The 10,783-nt window shown below is 40.4% G+C and overlaps 1 protein-coding gene across 6 annotated transcripts in view; it reads right to left on the bottom strand.

Moving 5' to 3' along the window:
- LOC123772842 (uncharacterized) overlaps positions 1-10,783 on the bottom strand; it is a 654,514-nt gene that overhangs the window by 176,532 nt on the left and 467,199 nt on the right. For 4 of the 6 annotated variants that reach the window (XR_011228210.1, XR_011228213.1, XR_011228214.1 and 1 more), the window contains exon 1: positions 6,574-6,659. The exons of the other annotated variants lie outside the window; for them this stretch is intronic. The gene's annotated coding sequence lies outside the window, so the exon portion shown is untranslated. Of the gene's footprint in view, positions 1-6,573; positions 6,660-10,783 lie in introns of those variants that run through there. 6 annotated transcript variants of the gene reach the window in all.

Genomic DNA, 10,783 nt, shown 5'->3' with positions numbered 1-10,783 from the left:
TATATATATTTATATATATATATATATATATATATATATATATATATATATATATATATATATATTATATATATATATATACATACATATATATCTATATATATATGTATATATATATATATATAATTAGGAAGTACTGTCTCCACTCGATCATCCGGACTATATGGGAAGGACCCCCAGCCGGATTATCACATTTTTCGGATAATGGTACTTTTTCACCTACGAGTCCAAAAGTGACCATTTCCAACTATTTTTATACTACAAACAACATAATTTGAATTGCCTTGCCACATACAATTATTAAATATTCAACTAGAAACCTCAACTTACCTTGTTGGTGTTCGTCTTCTTGATTGATGCCACACATCTTGAAGTTAAAAATTCTTAACAATTTACGTAACCTATACTAACACAACACTAAAATTAACACTTAAAATTACTGTACAGTTCATTAAGCTAAGTTAGTTTTGACTGCCAGCTGCTGAAGCCTCACTGGTTGAGGGCATTTGGGTTGCCTGTGAGGCCTCACTTGTTGAAGGTGCTTGCTTGCACCTCACTTGTTGAAGCGCTTGCATGCCCTCACTTGTTGAAGGCGCTTGGCTTGCCTGTGACGCCTCACTTGTTAAAGGCGCTTGCTTGCGCCTCACTTGTTGAAAGCGCTTGGCTTGCCTGTGGCGCGTCACTTGTTGAAAGCGCTTGGTTTGCCTATAATGCCTCACTTGTTGAAGGAGCTTGGCTTGCCTGTCGCGCCTCACTTGTTGAAGGCGCTTGGCTGCCTGTGACGCCTCACTGTTTGAACAACACGTAACTTGTCTTTAATTGCTAGGACAATCTTCTTCCTCTTAACACTTCCAGAACGATTGATGCTGCTAGCAGACATATTCTTGGCCAAAAATGTTCGAAATTACTATGAAAATAAAGAAAGTTATTTAAAAAAATATTTCACTAATGGCGCAGCACTGTGTATAACACGAGGGACGGACGCACATGGGTTGACCAGTGTTGGACAGGTCCACTTGGGGCAACCATAGCGTTACGTAGGCCGCCAGGAGGAAAAAAATTCACAATATTTTTGAAGGAAACTTCAGCCTGTGCACAATGCTTTTATTAAACTTATTTATTTGTTATTACATAATTACTAGTAGTTATTTTATTTGTTTTTGGCTATGATTAATTGTTCTAAAATTAATGGTAATTCCTGTACCCAGGTAGTCCCTCCTGACGCACCCCTCCCACCCTCCCAACACCACCCACCCACCCCACCCCCACCTACACCATGCGCCTCGAGTCTCGGGCAGACGGGATTAATACCGTATAGCCCGCCTCATGTTTTCATATACGGACAAAGGCACGATTATCCGGGGGACTGACCGGATAGTGTAATTTCTGCAGAAAACCTGCTTTAATCCGGTCCCTGTGGCTATTTTGGCCGGATATTGTGATAACTTTATCCGTTCACGATTTTGGCCGTATAAGGGCGTTTTTCGGATGTTCGAATCCCGGATAATCGCGGGGTTACAGTAATGTTTATTTGGGTAAGTTGTCAGCTTATATGAACTAATAGCTAGTGTGGCTTGTATATGGGGTACATCCGGTGTCTTACCCTCGACGGTACCCTCCTTACCCTTATCCGCGGCGGTACCTTTATGGTCAGGAAGCCACGGATATTTACAATGGGGCTCGGTCAGTCAATATGATTCCTTTGACATCACTAAACTGTAACTCTTATGTATTCTGTTCTCGTATTGACAATTTGAATGACATCAAGAATATTTTGAATATCTTCTGACATAGATGGTGCTGTAGTTGATTGTTGTTCATGACTTGTCCAATGGGTCGAGACTGGTCTCATTAGCATCTCTCAGATTAGTGGGAAGAAATTCTTGCTGCAAGAATGTGTGTTCTCAGAGCTAATTAGGGTAACTAAAATACTTATTTCCTAAATAAATACTTTAATTGTAAATATTTGAAAATATATGGTATGTTTCAGAATTTCTGACGATATAAAACATATTGTGGTTTATAATTAAGTTCTTAATAGTGATCCTATCCTGCTTAATAATTTACATAATATCTACTTCTGTTTTGTGTATTAAAATGACTACTTTTTATGTTAATTTCTTTCTGTAAATGATGATGATGATGATAAAGTTCAGTAAATGTAAGTAAGAACATAAGAATGAAGGTAACTGCAAAAGACTTATTGGCCCATACGAGGCAGCTCCTCGTATGGAGCTGCCTTTGATAAGTAATTACCAAAGAAGGCACCAAGCCGGGAAGGCTGTGTAGCACAATCAAATAAGTCAACTGCTCCTGAAGAGGACGGTATTACTTACAGTTTACTGAGATTAGTCTCACAAGTACCAGGTAATCCACTTTTAGTGTTGTACAGAATGAGTTTAAGTGAAGGAGTATTACCTGATGATTGGACAGTGTCATTGTTCCCATCCCCAAAGCACACTCAGATAATTATAGACCCATATCTCTAACATAATTTTGTCTATTAGCACAGTTTTCGGCATGAGTGCATTTTGGTTCTACAAGGTAGCCAACTCCATCAAAATATTAAATATGTACCCAACTCAATTAACGATTAATCAACCAATTACTCCATGGGATAACTTGGATCTAGCAGTTGATTTTGAAAATGCACCCTAGAAAGATAATGTACACTCTACATTATTAAAAAAGTTAACACTGTGAAGCATCACTGAAAGTACTCAGAGTATGGGTAACGATGTGTATCAGTGCTATACCGACGGTTCTGTAGAAGAAGGTGGACGATGTACCGGATGCGCATGTAATATATTTGAACAATCTTCTCTCGTACATACATGAATGAAGCGCGTCAATGATTGGGCAAGTACAACTCAAACCGAACTTGCAGGCATATACCTTGCCACTGAATTTTTAAAACACAAAGGCAGTGGACTTATATACTGTGATTCGCAGAGTGCACTCCTGGTATTGAACGCACATAGTAGTGACACCCAGAAAATAGTCAGTGATATTCGAATGAATATTTTAGCTGCCAAAGAAAAGAGATTTGAAATTAAATTCCTATGGATACCATCACATGTTGGCATCTCAAGGCATGACACTGTTGATATGCTTGCAAAGACAGCCTGTAGAAAACCAGTGGTAAAAATTTATATGGGTGTTTCATTAGCAGTGACAAAGAGAATACTTAAGCAAACATCTAATGAAAATCTCACCGACCTAACAAAATTCACAAAGGCCTGAAAGTTGTAGCATTAAATATTATGATAGATATCGTGCGGAGACATTCACATACAGGATTAATGGAACAAGAACCCAGCAATGTGATGTCATAGTGGCCATAATACGCTTGGGATATAGACGTATCTGGCAGCTTTCTCAAAACCCAAATGTCGAGTACACAATGTGTCAACTTTGTGAAAGAGAAAATATGCACTCCCTTGAACATTATATTGTAGAATGTCCCATACTGACTGACTTTCGCCCTCCTGGGCTAAGGTATGCTGAACTGTGTAATTACTATTTGAGTACTGGAACACTTGATGATATATTGAACTTGTACCCTAGATTGACCATGTAACGTATCAATTATACAATGAATGTATGTGATGTAACTCTATAACCTGAGCTTGTGAAAGCACCTTAATCACCTTCAGTGATTAAGTGCTTAATTGCACACTAGTTTCTCTATCAGTTATCTCACCTTGTCAGAGTAAAAAGAGACAAATATATGTGTATGTATGTGTGTATATATGTATGTATATATATGTTTATGTACGCATACAGCTGTGTGTGTATATGTATGTGTATAAAGTATATGTGGAAGCTGGTCAGAATTCAATTTCACCTTTGTAAATGCACGTTAATGACACTATGTAAAAGACACATCGAACACTTTATGTAGGGCATACGTAAATCTGTGTATTTATGTATTTACGTATGTAGCTTAGCCTAGCATTTTAAAAACACTACAATCACCTTCTGTGGTTGATTGTTCAATAAATCCCTGAACTATATGTTTAACAAATCTCTAACCCTATCAATGGAGTTAGTTTAGTTCTTATATTATGCACCCTATACCCATCTTGTGGGCGGTAGTGGAAAGGGTTAGAGTCCATGGCGGACTGAAGAAAATGTATATATGCTAGTTAGCATTGTTAATGTGCGGCCACGTCTGTGGTAGAAAAAATTACAAAAAATCAAATAAAGGTATTATTGAAACTTTATAGGAAAACATTAAATCCTAAATATATCTTTAATATTATACTTGAAATATTGTATACTTTGCTCTCTCCATCGTACTTCTGCACCTGCTGGCAAGTGGTTCGGTGCAGTGTGCAGGTGATGTTCATTACTGGGTGAGCTGGCAGGTGGTGCTCACCTGCCAGCTCACCCAACGAAAATTTGGTTTTTAATACACTTACACATTTATTGGGTCTTTCCTTCACCTTCATTCAAGCACTAGGGTATTACAGTGTTTTAATTATAATATTTATTAACGTTATTATTTTTAATTTTTATTATTATTAGTATTATTATTAACAGGAGAGGAGTGTGTGTGTGTGTGGGGGGGGGGGTATAATGGTACACATGTCCACATCCCAATGCCCGCCCTTCCAGGACTGGGGGTGCGGGGGTGTACAATAAACTATACCCACCTCCGGCGGCAGCTTGTCGAAGGCGGAAGTGTAGCCTAGACAATTTGTCATGATAATTAGTGATGACTCTTATTTTGATTATGGGTCCGTAATCCAGTTAAGCTTTTATTCTTAATTTGTATTACAATGCTGGTAAAATACACTTCTTGATGAGTATGGAGTACAAATGAACTCATTGTGTACCCAAGTTCAAGTTCAAGTATGTTTATTGAGATAAGCAATAAATACATCTCAAAGGGATAGAGTAGCTTAGGCTATTTCACCCCCCCTCTAATTCAAGTCCCTCAAGGGGCGCACAAATACTGTGACTACAAATAGACAAATAACATTACAAGAATCCAAACAAGAATTGTGTACCCTATACTCACAGGATGAATATAGGGTACACAATAAACTACCACTCACATCATGGGTATGGGTTGCACAAGAAACTATCGCGCAGAGGATGAATATGGAGAGCAAAGTAAACAAAGATTCACACGATGAGAAAGGGCTGCGCAATGTCCTATGACTCACAGAATGAGTATTAGCTGCACAATAAATTACGGGTCACAGGATGAGTATGGGTTGCACAAACTACTGGTAACAAGATGAGTATGGGGTGCACAATAAATTACCGCACAGAGGATGAGTATAGGGTGCACAAACTGGTTGGGTAAATGGAAATGGTTGGGTACATTTCCTTTCACCTAATGCGACTATTCATGTGTCCGGACACCGGCGATTGTGTGGTATTGGCTATTTATTTAACCATAACTTTGCATTCATTTAATAATTATATTAAGATATGTTTTCCTTGAAATGTAGTTACATTATCGTCTACATTGCTTTATTCTGACATAAAGATCTATGGCGTTACTTTGCATATATGCAAAGTAATTATAAAATTGATTGGCTTGTGTGGAGGCCTTCACACTCCCTGAGCGAGCCATCAAGTAACTATAAAAAGGCATATATCTTAACTTTCAATTCAGTTACATTTATGCCAAAGTATTAACATGCAGCTTATATTTATGTCTTTATGATGACAGAAAACTTCGTTTATTACAATATCTAGATTAAATTAACATTGATCTTCGGAAGGTCATAGTTCCCATATCGGTAAGGAGAGCGTCGGCCATGAAGCCATGTTTAAAGTATGAATATTTTTCCTCTCTAATAAGGTATAATCTCTGTGATTGATTCACAAAAACTATTTTATATCTGCCTTTCTGATAACATATACAAATATAATCTTTATTTGTGAATATTTGTTAATTAAGCAATATATCAGAGGGCGTGTAGGGTTCGGTGTTCAATGAACGAAAAGGACTGGATCACTGTGTACAGGAGGCTGATATGGCAGCAAACACTCTACTGGCGACCATATATCTTGGATAAGTCGCTCCACACAATTGTCGCTTGGACCGTCGACTTCCTATGGCGTCACCGCTGACATATTTACGTCTAATTTCGTTATGAAATTAGATTATTTCAGAGTAAAAATAGGTTTGATCATGTTCTACGTGTAGCACCAACATTTTAGTAAGTAAATATACCATATTTCTTCATTACTTACGTAATGCTAGGAGGATTTGGGTACTTTTGGGTCGATTTGGGTAATTCTATGGACCGCACCACCACTGCTCCTCACCTCTCAATACACCACCACTGCTCCTCACCTCTCAATACACCACCACTGCCCCTCACCTCTCAATACACCACCACTGCTCCTCACCTCTCAATACACCACCACTGCCCCTCACCTCTCAATACACCACCACTGCTCCTCACCTCTCAATACACCACCACTGCCCCTCACCTCTCAATACACCACCACTGCTCCTCACCTCTCAATACACCACCACTGCTCCTTACCTCTTTATACACCAGCACCAGAATCTAATAATATAATAAAATATAAGTGTTTACTTACGATATTTGCATGATTGCATGAAGCGTTTGTCCTCTCGCTGACTGCGCGGGCCACGGACCACAAAATGGCCGCTCTGTTGATGTGGATGTTCCGAACCATAATGGAAACTGACCCAAGTATAGGATGGGTTAGCCCAAGTATCGCGTTTTCAAAAGGGTCGCCCGTGTTGGAAAAGACGAACGCTGAAAGAATATTGTTCAAAACATCTTGATAACTGATTAAACCAAAATTATTTATTAGTCAGAAGAAAGACAGAAACGCGATCTATATGTAAAACCTCTACCAGACAAATATTTTAAGTAAAACCGAAGATATTTGTAGTTGTATAAAAGTGACAATTTTCATCGCTCGTCGAGCTCGAAAACCACAGCATTCATCTCAGAACCATGCCTATTTCACGCAGATTCCTTAATAAACGTAAAAGTTTTATATGTCACAAACAAGACAGATATATAAGCTTCGTTCTAAATACCTTACCATGCGCATATTTAAATTTAAAGCGAAGATACGTGTACCTTTATAATAGCCGAGCTCCGACTCCGGACAGATCGATCGACGGAGCAACTCTCTCTCAGAACAATGTTTATTTCACGTGAATTCGTTAATAAACATATATGTTTTATATGTCTCAAGAAAGGCAGACATATAAGCATCACTTTAAACACCTTACCATACACATATTTAAAGTTCTAATGAAGATACATGTATTTTAAAAATTACGGAGCTCCGACCCCGTACAGACTGAACGACAGAGCAACTCTCTCAGATCAATGTTTATTTCACGTAAATTCCAGATCTCCAGTATCATCTATTGATACTGGTGATGGCTCAAAAGGGCCACCACTTACGAGCTACTCATGCCCGTGCCACCTTTTGGGTGGCTTCATGTTCATCTTAACACATTCACTCGGGAGACATCTCCTGTCACGCAGGGTGCAGTCGCACCTCCACAATCTCCAGTATCATCTATTGATACTGGTAATGGCTCAAAAGGGCCACCTCTTACGGGCTATTCATGCCCGTGTCACCTATTGGGTGGCTTAATCTTCATCAATCAATCAATCTTCCTCCACGGGAGGCATCTCCCGTCACGCAGGGTGCAGTCGCACCTCCACAGATCTCCAGTATCATCTCTTGATACTGGTAATGGCTCAAAAGGGCCACCACTTACGGGCTATTCATGCCCGTGCCACCTTTTGGGTGGCTTAATCTCCATCAATCAATCAATCAATCTTCCTCATCACAATCGACTTGAGAATGGTCCAGGACGGACCAAAACGTCGTTATCCCTCCGGGGACTGGTCAAGTCGTATACTGCAATTTCGGATACCGGGCTAGAAACAACTTCGTTCACTGAGAACTTTTGTACATACAAACCATTCCGTTCGTATATGCGCTGGTTTGTGTTCGCTGTTGTTCTCGTCTGAATAAATACATGGAACTTGTTCATATAATTAGCGCTTCCATTATTAGAATTATTTATCTATTATTAGAATAACAAGGTGCAAACCATACCCCCTTACAGTTGAAATCTATTTATTTATATACAAGAAGGTACATTGGGTTGCGAGAGTACATAACATATATTAAGAGGTACATTGTAGCAAGATTTGAGATTAAAGGATTTAAGACTAACACGTTTAGAAACAAGGCGCCCCTGAAGGAGGCTATTATTTGATATGCACCCCATACTCAACCAGTAAGTAGTGGAGCAAAACATAGATTACATGATCATAAAGTCTTAATCAGACCAATTCAATTCAATTTCTTTCTTTATTATGCACCCCATACCCATCCCGTGGGCGGTGGTGTAAAGGATTACAGAGGCACATAATCGGTTCAGGAACTGAACCCTCTAGTTCGTTTAGCTAAGCAAATAACAATTATTAATATTATATATACATGTACACACTCTCATATATACATGTACATATATATATACGTATACATATATACATACACATACATGAGCGAACAAGCCTGAATGGTCCCCAGGACAATATGCAACTGAAAACTCACACCCCAGAAGTGACTCGAACCCATACTCCCAGAAGCAACGCAACTGGTATGTACAAGACGCCTTAATCCACTTGACCATCACGACCGGACATAATGAGGTGATAGCCTAAGCTATTTGAACCACCCCACCGCCGGCACTCGGATAGTAATCTTGGGCATAGCATTTTACCAAATCACCTCATTCTTTCGGGCACACGTGAGGAACACAAATGCGAACAAGCCTGAATGGTCCCCAGGACAATATGCAACTGAAAACTCACACCCCAGAAGTGACTCGAACCCATACTCCCAGAAGCAACGCAACTGGTATGTACAAGACGCCTTAATCCACTTGACCATCACGACCGGACAAAATGAGGTGATAGCCGAGGCTATTTGAACCACCCCACCGCCGGCACTCGGATAGTAATCTTGGGCATAGCATTTTACCAAATCACCTCATTCTTTGGGGCACACGTGAGGAACACAAATGCGAACAAGCCTGAATGGTCCCCAGGACAATATGCAACTGAAAACTCACACCCCAGAAGTGACTCGAACCCATACTCCCAGAAGCAACGCAACTGGTATGTACAAGACGCCTTAATCCACTTGACCATCACGACCGGACATAATGAGGTGATAGCCTAAGCTATTTGAACCACCCCACCGCCGGCACTCGGATAGTAATCTTGGGCATAGCATTTTACCAAATCACCTCATTCTTTGGGGCACACGTGAGGAACACAAATGCGAACAAGCCTGAATGGTCCCCAGGACAATATGCAACTGAAAACTCACACCCCAGAAGTGACTCGAACCCATACTCCCAGAAGCAACGCAACTGGTATGTACAAGACGCCTTAATCCACTTGACCATCACGACCGGACATAATGAGGTGATAGCCTAAGCTATTTGAACCACCCCACCGCCGGCACTCGGATAGTAATCTTGGGCATAGCATTTTACCAAATCACCTCATTCTTTGGGGCACACGTGAGGAACACAAATGCGAACAAGCCTGAATGGTCCCCAGGACAATATGCAACTGAAAACTCACACCCCAGAAGTGACTCGAACCCATACTCCCAGAAGCAACGCAACTGGTATGTACAAGACGCCTTAATCCACTTGACCATCACGACCGGACATAATGAGGTGATAGCCTAAGCTATTTGAACCACCCCACCGCCGGCACTCGGATAGTAATCTTGGGCATAGCATTTTACCAAATCACCTCATTCTTTGGGGCACACGTGAGGAACACAAATGCGAACAAGCCTGAATGGTCCCCAGGACAATATGCAACTGAAAACTCACACCCCAGAAGTGACTCGAACCCATACTCCCAGAAGCAACGCAACTGGTATGTACAAGACGCCTTAATCCACTTGACCATCACGACCGGACATAATGAGGTGATAGCCTAAGCTATTTGAACCACCCCACCGCCGGCACTCGGATAGTAATCTTGGGCATAGCATTTTACCAAATCACCTCATTCTTTGGGGCACACGTGAGGAACACAAATGCGAACAAGCCTGAATGGTCCCCAGGACAATATGCAACTGAAAACTCACACCCCAGAAGTGACTCGAACCCATACTCCCAGAAGCAACGCAACTGGTATGTACAAGACGCCTTAATCCACTTGACCATCACGACCGGACATAATGAGGTGATAGCCTAAGCTATTTGAACCACCCCACCGCCGGCACTCGGATAGTAATCTTGGGCATAGCATTTTACCAAATCACATCATTCTTTGGGGCACACGTGAGGAACACAAATGCGAACAAGCCTGAATGGTCCCCAGGACAATATGCAACTGAAAACTCACACCCCAGAAGTGACTCAAACCCATACTCCCAGAAGCAACGCAACTGGTATGTACAAGACGCCTTAATCCACTTGACCATCACGACCGGACATAATGAGGTGATAGCCTAAGCTTTTATTTTATTTATTTATTTATTTATGCATATACAAGAATGTACATAAGGAATGTGAGGATACAATTATGGTAATTACAGTCTTGTAAAGCCACTAGCACGCGCAGCGTTTCGGGCAGGTCCTTAATCTAAGAAAATTTTAAGGAGGTAAATACTTGCAAAATTTATAGACAAAAAAATGATAACAGATTACATGGAATGAAAAAAAAAAAAGATGAGAGAAAATTATAGGTACAGTATATTAAAGCACATAGGTAGC

Source organism: Procambarus clarkii, chromosome 12 (genome assembly GCF_040958095.1).
Source record: "Procambarus clarkii isolate CNS0578487 chromosome 12, FALCON_Pclarkii_2.0, whole genome shotgun sequence".
Taxonomy (NCBI): Eukaryota; Metazoa; Arthropoda; class Malacostraca; order Decapoda; family Cambaridae; genus Procambarus; species Procambarus clarkii.
This window is presented reverse-complemented; position numbering and strand designations above follow the sequence as displayed.